Source organism: Talpa occidentalis, unplaced genomic scaffold, assembly GCF_014898055.3.
Source record: "Talpa occidentalis isolate TD23 unplaced genomic scaffold, MPIMG_talOcc4v2.1 talOcc4.9, whole genome shotgun sequence".
Lineage (NCBI taxonomy): Eukaryota > Metazoa > Chordata > Mammalia > Eulipotyphla > Talpidae > Talpa > Talpa occidentalis.
In genome coordinates, this window is record NW_023605305.1 from 45,273,584 (window position 1) to 45,295,169 (window position 21,586).

At 36.0% G+C, this 21,586-nt stretch overlaps 1 long non-coding RNA gene across 3 annotated transcripts in view; it reads left to right on the forward strand.

The window, feature by feature from the left end:
* The first annotated feature begins 919 nt into the window (after positions 1-919).
* The window catches only part of LOC119235394 (uncharacterized), a 37,099-nt gene continuing 16,432 nt past the window's right edge, over positions 920-21,586 (forward strand). For 2 of the 3 annotated variants that reach the window (XR_005122837.2, XR_008550397.1), the window contains exons 1-3: positions 6,060-6,241; positions 6,510-6,674; positions 7,401-7,602. This is a non-coding gene — a long non-coding RNA (uncharacterized LOC119235394). Of the gene's footprint in view, positions 1,106-6,059; positions 6,242-6,509; positions 6,675-7,400; positions 7,603-21,586 lie in introns of those variants that run through there. The other variant, XR_005122838.2, reaches the window with a different exon arrangement.

Here is a 21,586-nt window from a genome sequence, read left to right on the forward strand (position 1 = left end):
TAGTTCTGTCATAGTCACATGTCAAATCTTCTTAGAATAAGTAACAAATGTAAAATTCTATTAATAAGGAGCGCTTTTAAAGACAGAAATCTAACTTACAGCTAGCATGTTCTAGTTATATTTGTACTAATCAAAAAGAGATTTTTGAGGCTATAATTTTATGACATTTAGTATGTTTTAGAATTGAAATGACAAAGGAATGATTAAACTATTATTATAAGTAACTTCAAGGAAATACATATGAAGTAATATAAGTCCAGCAATTGCCCTCATAAATCAACACATATATCATCAAATCTGTTAGCCTTTTGCATGCATTTTTAATCCAAACATAGCCCTTTAGCTATTGAAATCAGTATGAAAAAAGATATCAAACTGTATTATATGAATATAAGCTGTCTTTCAGTCTCGCTATATTTAAACTTTTTAAAATGCAATTTCAATCTCAAAACAATAAATGATAACATGTACAGTGACAGTAACTGAATTCTAACTAATTGTAATACTTCTGCCTAGCCTAGTAACAATTTATGAATTGTGAAGAATAAATCTATTTGACAGGCCTGTTAGTAATAAGGCCCTCAGTTTCTTGCTTTGCAGCAGAATGAAGTAAAATCTATCCTTTTCTTGCTGTTGTTAAAAACATTTCAACAGTTAGTTCTTTTTCACAGAAAATGCTGCAGGAAGGTTCCAGGTTTAAAAAAAAAAAAAAAAACAACAAACCTTAACACGGCTGCATTTTACACTTGACTATTATTGGACAGGATACATGATAAGTTAAAACACACTGAGAGATTTTTTTTTTAAGAGGGTAAACTTGATGCAGGATTGTATTTCTAGATTAGAATGTGGACACTGTAATCTTTCTGGCATTGTAAAACTGAAGCTGGCTGCAGGGAAAATAAACATTACAATACCCGGCACTTAAACAATTGTATTATACGTTAAGTAACAAAAGCGTGAGGCACCTGGAATCTCAGCATTTGTTCCTAATGCCAGCAACAATATAAAGCATTCAAGTGACATTTGATAATGAGCAGACAGTGGAGGCATTACACACGTCTTTAGAAGAATCAGACTTCCTACCTTGAAAAGACAGATGGAGGTAAGTTCCTTTATAAAAAAAAAAAAAAAAAAAAAAAGTTGTAAGTAAAGCCAGGCAGCAGTTGCAGTAAATTGAGTCCTTTCAGTCACTGTATACATACAGCAGTTCTGCAATAAGGGGAAAAATATAATGGGAGGAGCGGCTGTGAACGAGTGACCTCCTCAAGCTGAGTCCTCTCTGTGAACCAAGCATTGAAAGCCACTGCTCCTGATTTGCATGGATTATCTCCACTTGAACAGATACAGAGCAGATACATTTAAATTGAGCTGGCACAATGGCAAAAAGATGGAAGAGTGAATGAATGAGGGACAGCGCAAGAGAGGGAGAGAGAAAGAGAAACAGACACGAGATCGGAGAGCGTGGATAAGCTGCTTCTTGCAGAACTGTGTCTCGGAAGAGCTACAGCTCCCTCTTCATGTCACAGTTGTAAGATAAGAAATGTTGTCATTAAGAACTGGTTAATCATAGGGAAAAATATACCCAGATTAGCTGATGCTCCATCTGATTTGATTTTTATGAACATTTTACGATTCTTTCTGTTTTGTCATCAGGATTTTAGGTGGTAGGCTGAAAATCTTTTATTTGTAGCCAGGTAAACAAATTTGGATAAAACTGAGTTTTGACTGAGATCAGAGCTTTGATTTGATTAGTATACATATCAATGAAGGAATGAAAGAACCTAGACAATTTGCTGAATAGAATATATATTTTTTAAAACAAAATTAATTCCTTTAACTTTCGAAGATCTAGTCTTTTATTTTTGCAATGCAAAAATAAAATAGTACTTGAAAATTTATTAATGATTAATTATACAAAAGTACCCATATGTACAAGAAGGGTGTTAAAAAATTTCTTTATGTTGTTTTATTTCCATCAAGTTATCTTTGTTGGTATTACAGAATAGAATACCTTCTTTCTATACTATATAGATCTTTAAATATGCAATTATTATTGCTTTTATGTTCACATTTCAGAGTTTTATATATTTGTATTCCTTTTAAAAATGAGAAGTGGAGGTATGATTTTAACTCTTGCCAACAGTCACTCAATAAGGACGTGGAAGCTCTAAGAAGAAAAGAATAACCCTCATTTAGCAAGTTAATGTGAAGCTTGCCTTCTCTTTGTGTAAAGGTGTCTGCAGATGCCCAAACAGCCAGGCAATCAAGTCAATTCAAAGGATAAATCAGTCAAATCTGCTGGTTGACTGAATTGATCATAGCCTTGGGGAAGCCAGTATTAACTTGGTATGCACCAAATGACACCGGTTAAATATTTTTCAACAAATGGTATTAAAACACTTTACATAAGCATGTGAGCAATATTTCCAGAAGGTAGTAAGAGACCAGTTATATTTTTGCTGCTATTGGGTATCCACATCCTGTCAGCAAAGATAAAGAATTTAAACACAATTTACTTAGGAACTTTGACTTGATGGACAGAAGTGATACTTGAAAAGAAATCTCAGGGAAAATGCCAACACACATCTCCATGAGATTTAGTAAAGTTCTGGAATTTCTGAAGTGTGCAGACTTAGATTGTAAGTGTTTAGAAAACAATTGCTTGAAAGTAAAAGGGTGAAGACAATGCTTATTTTATGTCTCTGACATCCAATAATAGTCTGAATGCTCTTTGAGTGGATGGGTGTGAGTTCTCAGGTTTTCTATATCAATTTGGACACAGTTTGTACACAGGTCGAAGTTGGAATGTTACTGAAGTCTTAATGTTTCTTTCCAGGTTGTAAGCGCTTTGAACTCAGAGGCCCTACAATATCCTTTAAAATATTCCCCACAATATTTGAAAAGTATCCTTTACATATTTTAGCTAATTCATGAAGTTTGTAGAAAAAAATATTGGAAATAATATGAAAACATTTGTATTTTTTATACCAGTTGTTTGATGTAAATATTGGATTCAGAAATTATAAACCTTCTGTACCCGTATTAAATAAATGGAAATAAAATGTAAATTTCTTGCCACATATAAGATTGCAAGAAAATTACCAGTAGTAGTTAAATTGTGTATGAACAGGCAAGCTTAATTAGGTTCCCCGTTCCTATACCAGGGAGTATATTTCAGAAGGTATATTTAGGATTTAAGTTGTCTTTCTGGTCACCCAGTACTTACTCAAAGAATTATCAGTTTCGAGACATGGGCAGTTTCCTTGTTTGTAAGATGGCAATAATAAAATGACCTTTATTGTATGGTTGACTTAAGGAAGAAAGGGAAGGCTTAACATAATACCTGGGTAAAGACGTAATCAGTGTAAGCTGTTATAATTATTATAAATCTGTTTCCATTGAACTTGATTGCCTCTCTCTAGCTGGAATACTTTATTTTTGTGTCTATATAGGTACAGAAAAAAGACATCTCTGGTTCTAGCTTTTTCTGGCCATTGTATGAGGAGAGCTTCTACCTAGTTGCTGACAACCAGAAGGAATGGTTCCTCTACCTTTTTATAAAAGTCAGAAATAGAAGTACTATTCTCAGGAGAGCTAGAGGGTGTCGTAGCAGCAGATCCAGCCTTCTGTACAGGAGTAAGGATTGGCTTGCGTGGTACAATGTGAAGGGCACCCAGAAGCTCCCAGTCCAGAAATATCTTCCCATCTGTCCTCCTCTATTTCCTGAAATGCCACCATTAGGGGTTCATTTATATGTTTTACTGGCTTCCCATTCTCTTTCTTAATTCACATACCACTGTCAGAATGAACACATTCACAAGTTTACACGTAGAGTAACACATGAATTCAGAGTAGTTTTAATGATCTCATCAGAGATCCTATCTTCTAGTAACTAGCTGAAGATTGGCAAAGCTAAGAAAGAATAGTCATATTTCAGTGAAGAGCGCAAGAAAGCTCAATTGGTATATGAGAGTGTGCAGGGGTGAAATCCTAAAAAGGATCCTGCTATACCCCTGTTTGTGTTTACTTGGATCTGCTCTGTGTGAGTGGTCCTGCAGCAAGCAAGAGCCAAGAAAGTGACGTGAGGTGCTGTCTCCTGATGCTTTGCTGGAAGAACAAAGAATCATTCATTCATTCATTCATTTAACAGCAGAGGAAAAGAGGCAAATCACAGTTGGGGTAATGACAAAGGTCTTTACAAACTAGGCAACACTGGATGGGACTCTCAAAGTCAAAGTAGGAGTTGTTTGGGTAACAAAGGGAGGAAGGAGGACAAGGCTGCAGTTGTATTCCAGGTAGAGCAGGGTGACCTGAGACAGTTAGCTGGGACTATCACTGAGTATGCTCAGAGCACAGTAGTAGGGTTAGTGGGAAATGAGGAGAGAACTGAATGGAATGTTAGAAGAGAACTGAGGAGCAGTCACAGACAGGAGACGAAGGGCACAAGCAGGACAGATTGTGGGTACTTTTGAGCTTCAGCTTGGACCTTTTTTCTCTGCCTCCCTCAGCCTTGTGCATGCATTCATCCACACCTCCCAGCCCTGGGAATACATTCATAGGATGTGTTTTAAATGGCAAGGAGTGCTACCATCAGCTAGAAAAGGGAGCTATATTGCCAATTAGAGATTTAAATCTTTAAGGAGTTGCAATACCCCCAAACTGTTTGTGTGGTTTGCCACCCCATTCCTCTACCCTAAAGTGCTATATGGCACATACATATAGGAATTAAAATTAATTGTGTTTGGAGACTTTGGGATGTAGCAAATCAGGGAGGGAATCACTGTTAGAGCCCTGGAACTCATTTAGTGTATAAAAAACACAGCACTTTGAAATCCTTAGTGAGACAGATTACTAGCATTAATGCCATTAATACCACTGATGGTTAATAATTGCAAAATCATATTTATTTACAAAAACAATAATGATAATAGAGTGAAACCTAATAGCAAACCTCCCGACTCTATTATAAAATGCTGTATTATAAGCTTCCCATTCTCTTCTATTGCTTGAATCTTAGTTATTTTGACATATTTATCCAGAAAATATTGAAGTTTCTATACTTAACCCAAGGATGACAAATTGCTTCTTGTAAATATTACACTTACAGTAAAATTCACTGTAAGATAAATGATTACATAGATATTGGACCCAGTAGTGGGAAATATATTTGAATTCTAATAAGGACTGGTTCAAGCTTAAAAACAATTAATAACTGTCAATTTCCCATAAACACAATGACAAGAAAAACCTCCAAAAAGGGCACCTAAGCCACAAATGATTAAAAAATTATGCTGATTAACAGAATGACTGAATACATTAGGGTTCTTTTAAATTATCTTTCGATTGCTGTCCTTCATTCCCCCCACCCCTCCCCAAGGTGGGAAGAGATATTTGGTTCAATATTTGGCCCTTTCTTAAATATCATAAAACTACTTAAAGCTCTAGGTAGCTAAGGGTGTGTGCCACTTTGGATTTTCCTGCAAGAGAAGCCTGGTGGTTCTGACAGCCTCCAGCAATTAGCATCTTCACAATGCTCAGGGTCAGACAGCGCTTAGACAATGAACATAATGGGACTCTTACGGCCTGTCCGTTTCTGTCCTGGACAGGACTCCTCTAGGTGGGTTAAGATTTTGTCAGATCACATTATGGCGTGAGCTTTCTGCACAACCCTGCCTTTTCCATCATCTGACTTTTACAGGCTTGGGTCCCTGATAAATCTCTTATACTCTGAACTATTCTCAGACCGCTTGCCAGGAGATACAAGTTCCTAGCTGTCACAATTTTTACTTGGCATAGAAGCTACTTTTCTTCTTCTTTCTCCTTCCTCTCTTTGATTTCCAAAGACCTGACCTCCTACTCTTCATACATACAGAGGGCATAAAGATAACTCCCAAGTATGTTTCCAATTCCCAAATGTTCTTGTTCTTGAAACAATACAAGATTATGTGGGGAGATTTAGGTTAGTAGGACTTACTCTCACTGAATTGCTCCTCAGATTACTACTTTGTTTCCATAGCTCTGGCGTACTGAGTAGAAAACACAGGCACACTACCAAACTCAGAATTGAATAGTCCAATAGACTTATTAGACTAACTGCAACAGACAGACAAGCAGCACAAACAACATGTTGATGTACTTGGATCAATAAGACTCTGGAAGACGTTCAGGTTCAGTGCTGAAAGAAGTTCACATTAAGGAGGGTTTGAAAGATGTAAGAGAGTCCAGCAGGAGCTTATTGGTAGGTAGTTTAAATTCTTTGTGGTGTATAGAGCAACAGAGAAAAATAGATAGAGGCTTTGGAGTGAAGTTATTAGTGAAAATGCTTGGGTACAAAGACTTTAATTTCAATTCTTATTTATATCACCAAGGCACTTATATGTTTCCAATGAAAAAAAGATAAAAACTAACCTCTGTATTCCATTTGTAAAACACTGGAATTTTCCCAGACAATGGCATTGTTGAGCAACAGACGTGTAACATAATTAATGAAATTCTTTGCATTTTAGATTCTAAGGTGACATTAATAAGGAATAGAAGGATCCTTTTATAACCTGGTTATTGTGAGACATTCCTAAAAAAAGATCCAGATAACTTAAGCAAAGAAGAGATTTACCTCAACTCAGAAATTTAAAGAAAAAAGGATCTATATAACACCCACTATAATTCAAAAAGTAAGTATACTGTTAACTTGAATGTAAAAATACAACTGTTTCAAACAAAAAAAAATCATTGTTCTCAGTTGATATAAAGCAAATGAGTCTCTAAACTCCTTAGAAAGTTATTTCACAAATGTGAATATTTAAAAAAATTAAGAATGTTTATTTTTACCATTTCTTGCATATGCCTACATTAATTTATATCTCAGATTTAGCAATAATTTGCCCCAAGTGCAAATACAGTTTCTACATACTGAATACATGGAAATTCTGATGCAGAACTCAAGAAAATGGAGACTGACCAGGCAAGCATGATATTTGCCAACAAAATTGCCTTTTAGTTTGTCTATCGATTGATTCGCGCCTTCATTCTTTTCCTTCATTTCCTAATAAATATGTACACTGTGTCTACTGTCTGAAGATAAAATAGTGAACAAAGAGAAACTTGTTTTCTTGCTTATGGGGTAGCTACAAAGTAAGGGGTAGAAACCAAAGTTTTCTTGCTTGTGGGGTAGAAACCAAAGCAAACAACTGTATTAAATGATTTGATAGATTACAAAAATTGCAAAAATACCTGATAACTTCTCCTCTAGATACATGGAATTTATTTCCTCCTCCCTTGAATTTGAGTGGTTTTGTGGCTTGTTTTGATCAATAGAATTTGATGGAGGTGAAATTATGCTAATTTTGAACTTAGCAAGTTCAAGAGATCTTGCAATTTCTGTTCTCATACTCTTGCAGTCCATTGACAGCTATGTGAACAAGCTCGGGCCAGTGGGTAGAGGAGGGAAGACCACAGTGGGTGAGGACTTCAGTTATCTCAGTCATCGCTCCTGAGGTCATTATGAATCAGGACGCCCCCATTGGAACACTTGCTAACTGTAGTTACTAGAGCAAGTCCAGTCAAGATCAGCATTCAGCCCAGACCAGAAGCACAGCCAAGGTAAGTCATTTGTCCATTTGCAAAATCATGAGCTAAATTAATAATTTTACTTTAAAGTATTTTGAGGTGGTTCTCAAGTGGAAAATGTCTAAAGTTATGTTGAAACAAAGCCTCACTGTAGACCGAAAGTTCTAGAGAGTTACTGATAAAGGATCTCAAGGCCACAAGCCTGACACATACACCCCAGATAACCACTTAGAAGTCTCCTGCTTCTGTATATCAGCTGGCTTTAAATTGATAATGTAACCCCCTCTTTAGGTAGTAAATAACCAGTTCCCTAATTACTTGGATCTCAGACTTTGGAGAAGGATCTGCTCTGAGCCCACCAGCATTAAGAAAGAACTTCCCTCTCCTTTCTGAGTGATGCCTGCTTCCCTGATGGAATTCTGCCTTAACAGTTCATGAAATCAAACTAAGACAAATGACAAAAAGAGCTAGGATGGTGAAAAACTTAGGGTGCAGACCATAAAGACAGATTAATCCAATCTTTTAAAACTCAGGGATGGTGGCCAAAAGGAAATCATATCCTACCTGAGACTTATTGGAGGAGGAAAAAACAGGTAGTTAATGACCTTGATCCTGGCAATGTAAAGCTTTATAGGAAAGGAGGCATTCCTACTACGTACATCAAAAATCACTCCCTGAGATCAATCACAGGTTCCATGGTGGTTGGAGAACTACAGAGACTATACCTGAGGTGAGAAATCAAATATGGTCCAAAAATTGACAATGATGTAAGAAAATAAATTAACACAAAAATCGCTCCCCAATATTCAGATCAAGAATCTTGCAAGAACCCTTGATGATGCTTTTTCTTTTACTTCTCATGTGTAATCTTCCGAAAATTCTGTCACCTCTACCTTCAAAATATGTGTAGAATCTAAATGGTTCCACCACCTTCATTACTGTTGTTCAGATATAGGTCACTCACCTAGAATGTGTAACTGAATTACTGTGTGCCCTATGGTCTCTTGGATTCTGCTGTGCAATCTCCCTCCTCAAGTAACTTCTTGTAATTAAGTTAAGGCTCTTGAATTGACATCTCTCTGGATTATCTGGATAGGCTTTAAATCCAATGACAAGTGTCCTTAGAAAAGACAGCAAAGGAGAAGACGTGACGCAGAGAAGGCTATGTGAAGAGGCAGAGAATGGAGTATTTAGTCCAAAGTTAAGGAGTGTGTGTGGCCACAAAAAGCAGAAAAAGTCAAGAAAGGAATCTCCCTTAGAATCTTTGAGGGTTCCATGAGCTGCCAAAAAGCAAATTTGTTTTTGGACTTTTGATCTCCAGCACTAACAGAGGGAAAATATGTTAAGTCACTTAGTCTGCGGCACTTTGTTAAAAAGTCCAAAGGAACTAACATATCCTCAATGGCTTCCATCTCATTCGGAGTAAAGTACAACTACCAAGTCCTTACACTGACTTCCAGGCCCTACCTGGACTCATTTCCCTTCTCCTATCCCCTCTGTCATGCATCCTACACTTTCTCCTTAACTCTCTTACCTTAAGCTTTTCCGGGCTGCTCACTCTTCTTTCAGCATATAAGGTATGCACCCTCTTTTGGGTCTTTGTATTCCCGTGTCCCTCTGCTTACCATGTCCTTCTCCCAGATATTCTACCTGCATGACTCTTTCAGGATTCTTTTTATTTAAAAGATTTATTTATTTATGCAAACAAGAACTGGGTGTACAGGCCAGAGGTTTGGGAGGTAAGAGGATTCACCAGAGACAGAGTGGGGAACAGAATAGGTGGATTGACCAAAATACACTGCTGAGGGGAGGAGCAGGAGAGTCAGCAGAGGTTGGCTGCGCCGTGTGGGTAGCTCCCTGGCCAGGGATCAAACGTGCGGCAGTGGCTGCGGACCCCTTCATAGGTTGTGTCTTAACCTCTTGCACCACCAGGGAGGCCCCTTTCAGGATTCTTAGGAAATATAGTTGATGTATTGAACATTTTTCTGATCAGGCTGTTAAAATTCCATCCACTGCCCAAACCCCTCTACCTCTGGCCCAGTCCTGTCCTATTTCCCTGCCCTATTTCTTTCCATAGCACTTATCCTCTGGCCTACTATATACCATATTTATTCATTTGTTTGTTAATTGTCCTCCCAACTAGAAGGTAAGCTCCTAGAGAAAGAGAGAGGGTCTTTTGACTTTTCCTTATTGTTTTATGGCCCTCATTTAGGAGAGACACTGAATCAACAACTATTTGCCTTAACACAGTTTATGATCAGAGGGAATTATTTATATTTAGGATCTGGGAATTCCCTATGCTATTTCTGGAGGATATTTTTAGAATTCCTATTAGCTTTAAAATAAAACTAATGTTTGTAATTCTCTGGAGAAGAAGCATATAGATGCTCTAATTTTATAGGAAAATGGCACTGTTCTCTTATGGCAAAAGATCATACTCAATTTTCACTTTGAAACTCCTTTGTTTTCTCTTGTCACTTCATGTTTGGCTTTTATACAAGGTTCCAAAACCCTGAGTAAAATAGTATTGAGGGGATAGCAGCACTACTAGCAACAGGTAATGCAAGGTGAAATTTAGGGCCTTACAGAAGTGTTGAAGGGAACAGGATCAAAAAGTTGATGTACATATAAAAATTCCTTGAGATGGACAGAGAGTGTGTGTCCTTTGCTGATTTTCTTTGATGGAATTTCAAAGAATTTAGGGCATGTTCTTATAGACTGATAGCTTCTAAGCATCTGTAACATATATACTCAGTCCTTTAAACAGAGTTTACAGTATCTTTGCAGTTCATGTTTCCTGTATAGGGAACTATGAACTTGAATGCTGACAGTAAATTCATTTGCCAATGTGTGTGTGTATATGGATGCACATACATTTATACACACACAATATAAAGTGTCACAAAATATCTTTTGCACCATCCTTAGTCATCAGTGGGGAAACAATGGCTAAAACAGAAAGCCCAGCAGCAACAGTAGCTCCTGTCACCATATTTGTGTTATATGGCTTTAGTAATCTGGCTTTTTTTATGTAACCTCAGAGTTATTTGCATAGCAACAGAAAGTGGAACAATACTCTGTCCTTTGAAAAGCAATGGGAAAGCTGAAATGAAAATATAAGCAATCAGCAGGAACATAAATGGGAGGCTATATTCCAGAAGTGGAATTAGTTGAACTAAACTGATGTCTAACATAGTCAAGGAGTTAACAATGTTGTGGTATTTTAATTAGGGTTGGAGTTTGGGTTTGATTCAGATAAAAATCCTCAACTGCTTATTCCCAGCATACCAGGACTGCCCAAACATCTTGGTTTGCAAAATTAAGCTGGGAATAGCGCCCAAACAGGATTTCTGAAAAGATTTTTAGGCTTTCTTCTTTGACTAAGGCTTGAAATTCTGCAATGATTGCAAGAACAGACTTTTTTAATGTTTTGGCTAGAAGCTGGGAGTGAAATAGCACAAGAAAAATGTTTATGTATACTTGTGATGAAAAGTTACCTATTCTACTTCATATATTAAAACAAGGTTTGAATGGACCTTTAATTTTGTTCAGGATGCAAGCAGTAGAAAAGCAAGCTTAACTGTCTGCTTATTTTTGATGACAGATAATAAATGAATATGCAATTTCATAAAAATTTTAATAAAACTAGAAAGTGATTATTTGTTGGGGTATCAGAGATTCACTGGTCAATGGGAGCTAAAAACACATTGTAGCATTTGAAAATGCCCTGTTGTTTTCTTAGCACTTTCCAGTGAAAATGAGGTCGATGAGATGTTATTGCTTGCATTCTTCTTGGCATCTAGTAGAAAGTAGTCAGGAAGTAGGTTTTAGATAGCTAAGTAAAATAATTAGGTAATATGTACAAATTAGTTACAGAAGTTAAAATGATCAAAAAAGAAAAAGGTATATTTTATTCATTCAAAGACTTGTATTGAGCACTGTGGTTTTTTTTGTTTTTTTTTTAAGATTTATTTATTTATGCATACAAGAACTGGGCTACAGGCAGAGGTGTTGGGGGTGAGGAGATTCACCAGAGACAGAGTGGGGGAACAAAGCAGGCAGACTGACTGAAATACACTGCTGAGGGGAGCAGTGGGTGAGACAGGAAGGGTCTGCTGCACCATGTGGGGAGCTGCCTGGCCAGGGATCGAACTCGTGCTGCAGTGGCTGAGGATAGCTTCATAGGTTGCATCTTAACCCATTGCACCATCTGGGAGGCCCTATTGAGTACTTTGAACTTGAGGATACAGTGGACGAAATAGATGCATGGAGATTGCAGTATAATTGTCTAAGAGGGGAGGCAAACATTAAACAAGTAAATGACAGCAATCTATCTTCCTTCCTTCCTTCCTACCTTCCTTCCATCCATGTATCTATCTATAATCTGTCATCATTATCTATTTAATTGTAGACTCAAATATATTTTATGAAAGATGAAAAGCAGGTATTATCATGTAGATGAGTGAATAACCAGAAAATGTTATGATGGTCAAGGAAGAGTTCAGATTTAATAAGAAAACAGAGAAGTAAGAAAAAGTTTCCTTATGTGGGATGGAGAAAAGAATGACAACAGGAGAGAAAGGAGATAAAGTTATCATGTGTGATAACTTTATATGGCAAAAATGTTCAGCCCATTTAAGAACAAAAAGAGAACTGGGGTTGGAACTTAGAGTGAGGAAGAGAGGTACTGGCAGTGTAACTGGAGACTGGGAGCCGGACTCAGTCATGCTAACAATTCTGACTATTCTGAACATAGTATGAAGACCGTGGAGGCCCTTGCATTTTGCAATAAGATGGTGCTGGGGTAAGGTGGAGAGACTTCATCTGGTTTCCAATTAGAGATGTTTCTGGGCAATTGTAAAGGCTGTGCTGTTCAAGCTGAAGTGAAAGTGGAGAAACCAAGTGGGAGGTATTGCACAATACAGATGCTAACAGATGAGTGTGTCTGGAACTAAGGTGGGAATTGTGAAAATAAGAGAAATGGACAGATCCAAAATATAACCCAGAGATTGACAATTAAAAGGATTTGGTGATGATGGATGAGGAAAAAGGGAAGACTCAAGAAAGACTTCTAAGTTTCTGGTTTTAGCAGTGGGTGTCATTCTGTCAGAGATCACAAAGATTAGGGGAAGAACTAGATTGGAAAGAAAGGAAGAATCTTGAACATGTTATGGTATTGACACCGTGGTTCCTTCAAGCAGAGAGGTAAAGGGGTTGTAAAGTGGAGATAAAGGCTGTGGGATATATGAATCAGATGTGGAAGGAGAGGACTGGTCTAGTGATAGAAATGAGGAAATGTCAAGTCTCACCTGTGCTTAAGCATCCTCGGTGGCTTCCCATTCCTATAACAAGCAGTTCAAGCCTTTAAGATGTCATCGAAGCCCTTCTACTACCTTACCTTTACAACCTTATAGGATTTGTGATACATGAAATTATTCTTTCCCAGATTCCAGTATGAGTTAAAACATAAAACGACAAGTGAAAAGTGAGGTGCTCAATTCTGAATGTGATCTTTCAGTGAGAGAGTGCCCTCTGTGTATTCTCACTTTATTTTTACCTCAGTAATAACACTTAATAGACTATATCACCATTTATCTATTTATAGTTCTGTCTACTCTACTAGAACATGCATTCATCAAGGACAGAATAGTTCTTATTAATCTTGTTATACCCAAGGCCTAATATCCAGGACCCAGAGTGCTTGACACATAGTACATGCTTAATAAATCTAACTGGTAATGCATATTAAACAGAGCAAATAAGAATTAAATTTGCTTGGGGAATTTTATGGACTCTATGAGCTCATTTCTGGAGTATTGTTGAGCCCGTGCTGAGAATTTCATAAAAAGGTAAACTAAATGATGTAATATGACAGTTTTATCTTCTATGCAATGATAAATTGGGGTGTCTAGTAATCCTATGTTTAGTAGTGATAGTTCTGAACTCCCCTGCCATAGCAGGCACACATGGAGGCAGCTGAAAAGAGGACATTTTGCAGGTAGATGAAGCCTGAGGTCCTTCCCCTTCAACTCTTTCACATGCTGTTACCAGAACAAATGTGTGCTATTTTATTTCCTCTTCTAAGCATATTTATGCTGATCCTTGGAGAGTTCTTTCCCTCTTCAAGTCTGTCTTCCAAGTGAATTTTCAACTGATATTATTTCTGTAACAGTAAGTTTTGGAGTCAGGCAGTACATTTTATGAAGTACTGTGACTGGCCTCCTCATTCCTCAGGAATGACCTTGTCTAGGGAGGAGTCTTGTTCCAGTTATGCCTGGTTCTTCTTCAAAAGAAATTCACAAGATTGCTAGAACCAGCCTGTTTTCTGAACTCTAAGCTCAAGATCTCTGGAGTATCCAGTTTCTTAGGTCTAAACTATTCTGAATGCCACAGCAGGTCCCAGAAGACAGAGAAATTTTAAACTTGCTTTACAATTCAGAATGTGAACTTGGGAAAGTCAGGGGAGACCTGGTGCATCAGGACGGAAAAAAGGAAACATGAAGGAGAACAGCTTGAGCTTTTCTTTTAAGAGTATTTTCCTATTGTGTGGTAAAGGGCAGAAATTTTAAGAGCCTGGAATAAGTGTCAAAAATGCAGGTGCTGTCAGAGGTCAAGAAGGGAAAGTGAATGAGTGAAGCAGGCACTGTGTTAGACAATAGAGGATCCATTGAGCCAATTAGATAGTGCACGCCCTACCCGACCCCAACACATACACCATAATTTAAAAAAAAAAAAAAAAAAACAAGACACAAAGAGTAGTTTTTAGAATTGTATATCAGATCATGCTATACATCTGCTTAGAAGCCTTTATTATGATCACTCTTTCCTGGAGTAGAATGTAAAGCCCCTCCATTACCTGTGAGACTCCATTTGACCTGATATGTCACCCACCACACCTCTTGCCACCCCCTTCTGTTTCCAACCTTCCAGCTCTAGACCTCCCTCTTGTGCTACAACAAGTAAACCTAGAGTATTCAGGTCCCAGGCCTTTGTTCATGCTTTTTTTTTTTTGATGAGACAGAAAGTCCTACAACTCAAAGAAAAAAACAAACGGATCATTGGTCCAAAAAGATATGCTAAAAAAATAAGTAGAATAATGTAAATACAAACATATCTATAAATTGTTTGTTTAATTTCTATGAGTGCAACATATAGATTTAATAGTTATTTAACATAAGGAAAGGTCAGATCAATAATGGTATGTGCTAACATATTTGAAATTCCATTATAGTGAGGGTTTTGCTCTAAGGAAAAATGGAGAAGTATATTGAAATGACGTTAGGGCAATTGGAATAAGATTATCTGCAAATCTTCTCAACAATTTGTCTATAATGACAGAATTTGTGAACAATATGAGAAAGAATAAAGAATTCTTTATATTTTTGTGATAATTTTATTTTAGTCCTCCTCCTTTAAAAACAAACAGAAACAATTTTAAGAAGAATGATGGTAAAGCATTATGAAAAGAATGGAAAATGCTAAGGAACTATTTCTGTTCCTCATTCTACATCTTAAATGTTCTTCTAGTATCCTACATTTGCTTAAACAGTTAACTATTGCTAAACATAGCAGTAGAAACATTGATTGTACTGTCTGCTTGTGGAAGATGGAACAAACAAAAGCTGATGGACCCACAGGTAGTAAGGAGGCCTTGCTTAGACAGTCACATTACTGATGATGAGGCCCTTGGAGAATCTTGCCTTTGAATAGTTTGAAACTTGAATTTGCCCTAGTTGGCAATGGAGTTAACATTCCCGACCTCAAACAAAGCCTGGAAAAATAAAATCTTGGGCAATAAAATGCATAATAATATAAAATGATATGGAATTTTTGTTCTCCTTTGAATGTCACTCCTATGGAAGAAATAGTATTCTTTGGAAATGTGGGGCTACTAGAATCATGCCAGCCTGCTTGATCTTTTCTATCTAGAAAAGACAAAATTGGTTATAAATCTCCTAATACCTCATCCTTAGTATGACAGTTTAACTAGTTACTAGGGAGTGGGGAAGGGGACCAACTCTGCTATCCCCAAGTTGGAATTTTGTTTATGGGATTGAAATATTATGGACTGAAGCCAATAGTGTTCATTTGGATCAGATTTAAAATCTCACAATAAGAAGATTCTAGAGGGAGGAAAAGCTCAGACATATTTAACTATGTAGATGATTAAAAATAAATATACACATATTCTTTGATTTGATCTTAAAAGTCCCTTATAAAATTAGAATGTAGAAGAAAATTGCTGGAAAAATCCAAATTTCCTACTTACTCCTAGATACAAGGTAGTTTTATATTTCATATTGAGAAAACTACAGAATGCCAAAGTCAAAATCACCAACATTAAAATGAATTATCCAGCATTGAAATTAATGTATGAAGAAATGAATACAAATATTAATTACCTCAAACTCTATTGTGTACTGTATTCCATATAGAGACACAGCTGGAGTTCAGAGATCAATGAACATATAGACCCACGGGAACTGCAGCTTAGAAGCTCTTAGGAGAGAAGGCCAATCTCTTAAGGCTATAGAGCAAGATCATTTCTTCTCTGTTTTCATCTCTCTCTCTCTCTCTCTCTCTCTCCCTCCCTCCTCCACCCCTACTTCCCATAGATTCCCAGATCTATAGCTCAATAGTCAAGAGGAGTCCAACAGAATTAGGTTTCAGTTCTTTGTTTTATACTTACATGATAAGAATAATTTGAATTATCTCTCCAAATTTCAGATTTTTCATCAATTAGACAAGGATAATAATATTTACTAAAGATGTTAACAGTGACATGAGGTTTAAAACATATATATTGGATATAGAGTGGATGATATACTTTTAGCTTTGTGTTTAGCATATAGCAAATATTCAACTTGTTAGTCATTATTGCTTTTCTTTTTCTGCCACTAATGCTTGCCCTATACCAGCTTGGCCAGCAATAAAGATTATATAACCTTTTGGCTTAATTTTCCACCATTAACTACCACAGCATCTTAGATGTTTGAATCCAGATTCCCAATGGATGAATTTGACATGCTTAGGCCAAAAATCATAAGTAACTACCATGCATGTGAACTGCTGGCCTTTTCATCAGGTCTGTTTCTGGTTGACTCAGCCAAGACTGTGAGACAGAAGAGAAAAATCGGGAATAAAGTGGTGTACAGTTCATACAGCAGGATTTGTGGGTAAGGCAGTTTTCTGTGGGATGCAAAAGTATATGGAGCAGGCAGTGCTGAAGATCCATGGCAATCTTTGGCTCCCGTTTTATTGATACAATATAGATATAGTCTCAGTATTGATGTATTACATAGATAATTTACAGTTCCAAATCTAGTTTAAGGAGTTTCCATATTTTCAGGTTTCTGGTACTCACCAAATGTATTATATATTTTCTCTCTTCTCTTCCATCTGATGACATAAGGTAGAGTGTGTTTCTTAACATGAGAAATAACTGCTTGTCAATGTGACTGAGTTGGTCAGTATTGTCCGTCACAGCAGGTCCTCATAATCAATCCAGAAATGCCATAGTCCTGTTGCAATCAGGATTGATTATTATGAAAGCCAGCTGTGGCTCATCTATTTCATTGCAGATGGCCACAGTCTTTGATTCCATTGAGAAAAGCAATTTGTCACCAAAAACTCAAATGCCGCCTTCACAGTATTTTACTTTCAAAGACATAGGGAGGATAAATAGCCTTATGGAACTGTATATAGATTTGTCAGATCTGTTACTGAGAGTCTTTTCTGTGTTGCAAGTGGTGAAATGGGGGATATTGGGTTCCAGTTCTAAAGTTCCTATGCATAAACAAATTTCAGTGAGTTCAACTGAATATGATTTTTGGTGCCTTGCTTGCACAGACGTGACATGTCTGGTTTAGCAGTCTAGGAAACCCACCTAACTCCCTATGAAAAGACAAATGTATCACTCTAGTCATAATAATATAATAAGCTTCTAACAAATGGTTTTATTGTTGTACTTATTGCTTCCCATTTTTGATAAGCATTTAAGTTTTCATACAAAATTACTTTATTCATTTCAGTAATAAAGAAAGAAATAGATGAAATAGAAGTTTGATTTAGAAGTCTCTGTTTTGCTTAAGATAAGCTGGTAAAAGACATTTGTTGAAGTTACTAAGGACCAATTTTCAAAAGCTCACTGCTAATTTGAACCCTATCAAAGGAACACACAGATGTGCACCCATTTTTCAGTATAAATCAGGAAATAAGAATAATTGAAGTGCTTTTGTGCTCTAAGCTTTCATTAAATATAACTCAAATGCTGGTCCCAGCCTTCTGTCTTGTGTCAGGTTAACTTTAGCAAAATAAATTAGAGAAATAATGGACCAAATAAAGCTTTCTATCAGGAATTACACACAAACCGAGTGAAGAAATAGTTTAGGAAAAGTAAATGGATTTCTTAAATTTCTCTGATGGTATTCCTTTATTATTTTTAAGGCTATGTTATTTTGATCACTCAAAGAACTGATCTTCACTACCTAAATGAAATCAGATTGCTATTTAGTGTAATGAATTCTCAAAAGAACGAACAGACAAGTTTTCAGAGAAAAATTCAGAAATTCTTGCTTAATAAATTGCTACTAAAACTTTAAAGATAAGATATTAAAAAATGGCAGTAGGTTTTTGTAAAACAAGCCAAGTACACTGTCAGCATGTTATTTGACAATTTATAAAGCATATGTAAGTCACAAATCATATTACTAGGTAAAAGATGTATGTTTTATTGTACTCAACCTACATTTCTATTTAAAAGAACATATTATCAGTTTGTATTTTATGAATAAGCTGGGACATAAGCCTTTAGGATAGCTTGGAGGAATTCATATGGCTGGACAACCTTGAATTCTGAATCTTTCTATAACCATGAGTAGTCATCAGATATCTAGAGCTTTGCTTTATTGTTTTGTCCTTCACCCACAAAAAAGAAGTGGTGATGTTTATCTGAAACTCTTATAGTGAATGGAAGAGCAGCAAAGATCAATAGGTTAATATTTATAAACCACAATTCGGGTGATAAAAAGTCTGCAGATGCATAAAATAAACATTATGCTAATGATACACTATTGATCATAAAAAAATTGCTTTGCTCCAGGGTAACACCTTTCATTTGTTCTGTTGGTTGTTTGTATGTTAGTCTCAGATAGATATTAAGTAATAGCAATAATTATCATTTAATAACCCCAAGATTGATGTGGAGAGTAGAGGTCTCAATATGCTTTCTACAGGGAGGTTTTTTTTTTTTTATTATCAAAGTTTTATAACTGAGATATGAAAACCTTTCATAATGCTTTGTCAGATAAACCAAAGCATATACTAAAGCAGCGTAATAAACTCTCCTGTTCTAGTTTTTCACTGAGAAATCTTATAAAGTCATTTTGAAAATAATTTACATTTTGTCTGTGTTAAACTTTTTAAAGAGAATTTTCAATTTTTCTGTATATAAATTTCATTTTTCTGCTTATGTTAACCAAATGAAATATGTGGATGCGTAAGAATGGCAGAGAAAATTTACTGTTTCCACTTCCAAGGGATGAGAATAACATTCTTCAGTCATCCAGATTCATAACTTAAATTTAATCTCTATTTTTTTTCCCTTGCTCAATACCTGGAACCACTTGTCAGTGCTGTAAATTCCTAGACTAAAATATCTTTTACACCTATGTATTTCTTTTTATTTCCATTGCCACTTAGCTTAAGTCTCATTTCTTTTCATCTGTATCATTGCCATAATCTTCAAATTGGCCTTCCCATTACTGACTCTGCCCTTCTAAGTCCATTCTTCACTTTAAAGAGCCACTTTGCTACTCTCACTGCTCAAAATCTTCCATGGTTTCCTTCTGTACATATGTTAAGTATAAATTCAGTACTCTGATTTTCAGTCCCAAATTCTGATTAAATATATTAATGTCGGAATTTGACTGAACTGAGTTTGAATCATGGTTCTAACTTTTGCTCTTTTATATAATCTAACAAATGTCACTAAGATCGCATAACCCATCGTAAGGTTTGTGCGAAGTATAAATGACACAATTGATTGATTACCTAATTAAACAAATATTTATCAAGTGTCTGCTATGTGCAAGGTCTTGTTCTAAGACTGATAATAAAACAGTGAGCAAGAATTTTCTAGGGAGATGGACAACAACCAAACAGTAGACACACATACACTTTCAAAAATAATCTTTTTATTTTAGATTAGTTTTAGATGTGCAGAACAATTATATATATATATATATTTAAAGAATTATTCATTTATGCATACAAGAGCTGGGGTGTAGGCCAGAGGTGTGGGAGTGAGAGAATGCACCAGAGACAGAGAGGGGAGCAAAACAGGAAGATCTACTGAAATACACTGCTGAGACAAGCAGAGGGGTGAGACAGGAGAGGTCTGCTGTGCCATGTGGGTTAACTCCCTCGCGAGGGATTGAACTTATGATGCAGTGGCTGGCAATAGCTTGATAGTGCTGAGACTTAACCCCTTAAGCCACCAGGGAGGCCCTGAAAAATTATAAACTATATAAAGACAGTACAGTGCTCCTTCATACCCAGATTTTCTTATATTAACAGCTTATATTATTATTACTAACCTTAAGTTCAAAGTTATTCAGATTTTTTTACATTTTATATAATGTTAATTTTTTTTTTTTTTTTTTACACAAGATCCCATTCAGGATACCAAATTATATTTGTTGTCATATATTCTTAGAAATCTCTTGGCTGTCATTTTATTTTAGATGTTCCTTGTTTTTTGATCACCTTGACAGTTATTTTAATGTTGTTTAGAAACCAATAATATTAATAAAATGAAAACTGTGTATTTGGTTAGAGAGTAAAGGATGCTGGTAAGTCATCCCAATAGGATGACTGGGCAAGTCAAATTTAGGGCAAGACAGTTGAATTGAAACTTGGAAGTATCAAGGGACCAACCTATAGAATTATATCTGGAAAGAAATTTCCAGACCTAGGAAATGCCAATGTAGTCACCATGAAGTAGCACTTTGGTGAGTTAAACAAGTAGCAAGAAAGTTAATATGGATGGAAAATAAATGGGTAAAAGAAGAAGAGTAGTGTTAGTGAGCTCAGTGTGCCACCCATAGAAGTCATTTGGAAATTATCTTTGATTTATTCTGAAAGAAGTGGAAAGTCCTAAAGTATTTTTGAGCAGAGACTAACATAATATAAACGTTTTAAAAAGAGCAAAAGTATATTAATAGCTTTGCCTCATATTATTGCCTCATATTATTTTTGATAACTATCCACAAATCACAATCTATAGCTGACCTGGATTATTGTTTCCTCAATCATATTCCAAACTTCAAATTCTGACCTTTGTTAATGGTCCTTAGCTTTGCTTTCAGAATTCTACCTGACCTCAAGATCAATCTCAAAGATCACCAATTTTAGGAACATTTTCCAATACTTTTAATGTGTGATACTATGGAAAATATGATTAGAATATTATGAGCTATGGGAATGCATAGTTTTGTTTTTTAATGAATCCAGACTTTATCTACAAATTATTAGGCTACACTGAGTCTGAATTCTCTATGTACAAAATGTCTATTTGTCTTCCTAGGTTATCTTCTGAGATAATGCAATTAAACTTCTGTGAGAAGCTTAAGAAGTTCTACTTATTCAGAGTAAATTCTTTAAATTTCTATTATGACATTTTTTGATTCTTCCTTTGATAATAGCTATTAATATTTTATATACTTAAATTTCATCTAGCACCTACTATGCATAACTGCTGAATGAATGCTAAATGTGAGAATAGTTGGTAAAAGGAATAAAAAGATTAACATAAAGTACCTATATTTTTTTTGGTTGAGAGGCAAGATATATGTATACACATACATTGCACATATATATGGATATATTTTACAAATAAATTAATGGAAGGAGGAGAATCATGCTGAAATGGGTTGAGAGAAGAAAGGAAGCATCCTCAAGACTCAAAACCAGAAAAATGTTATTAGGTTTTATGCTGTCAAAGGCATTCTAGAAGCAC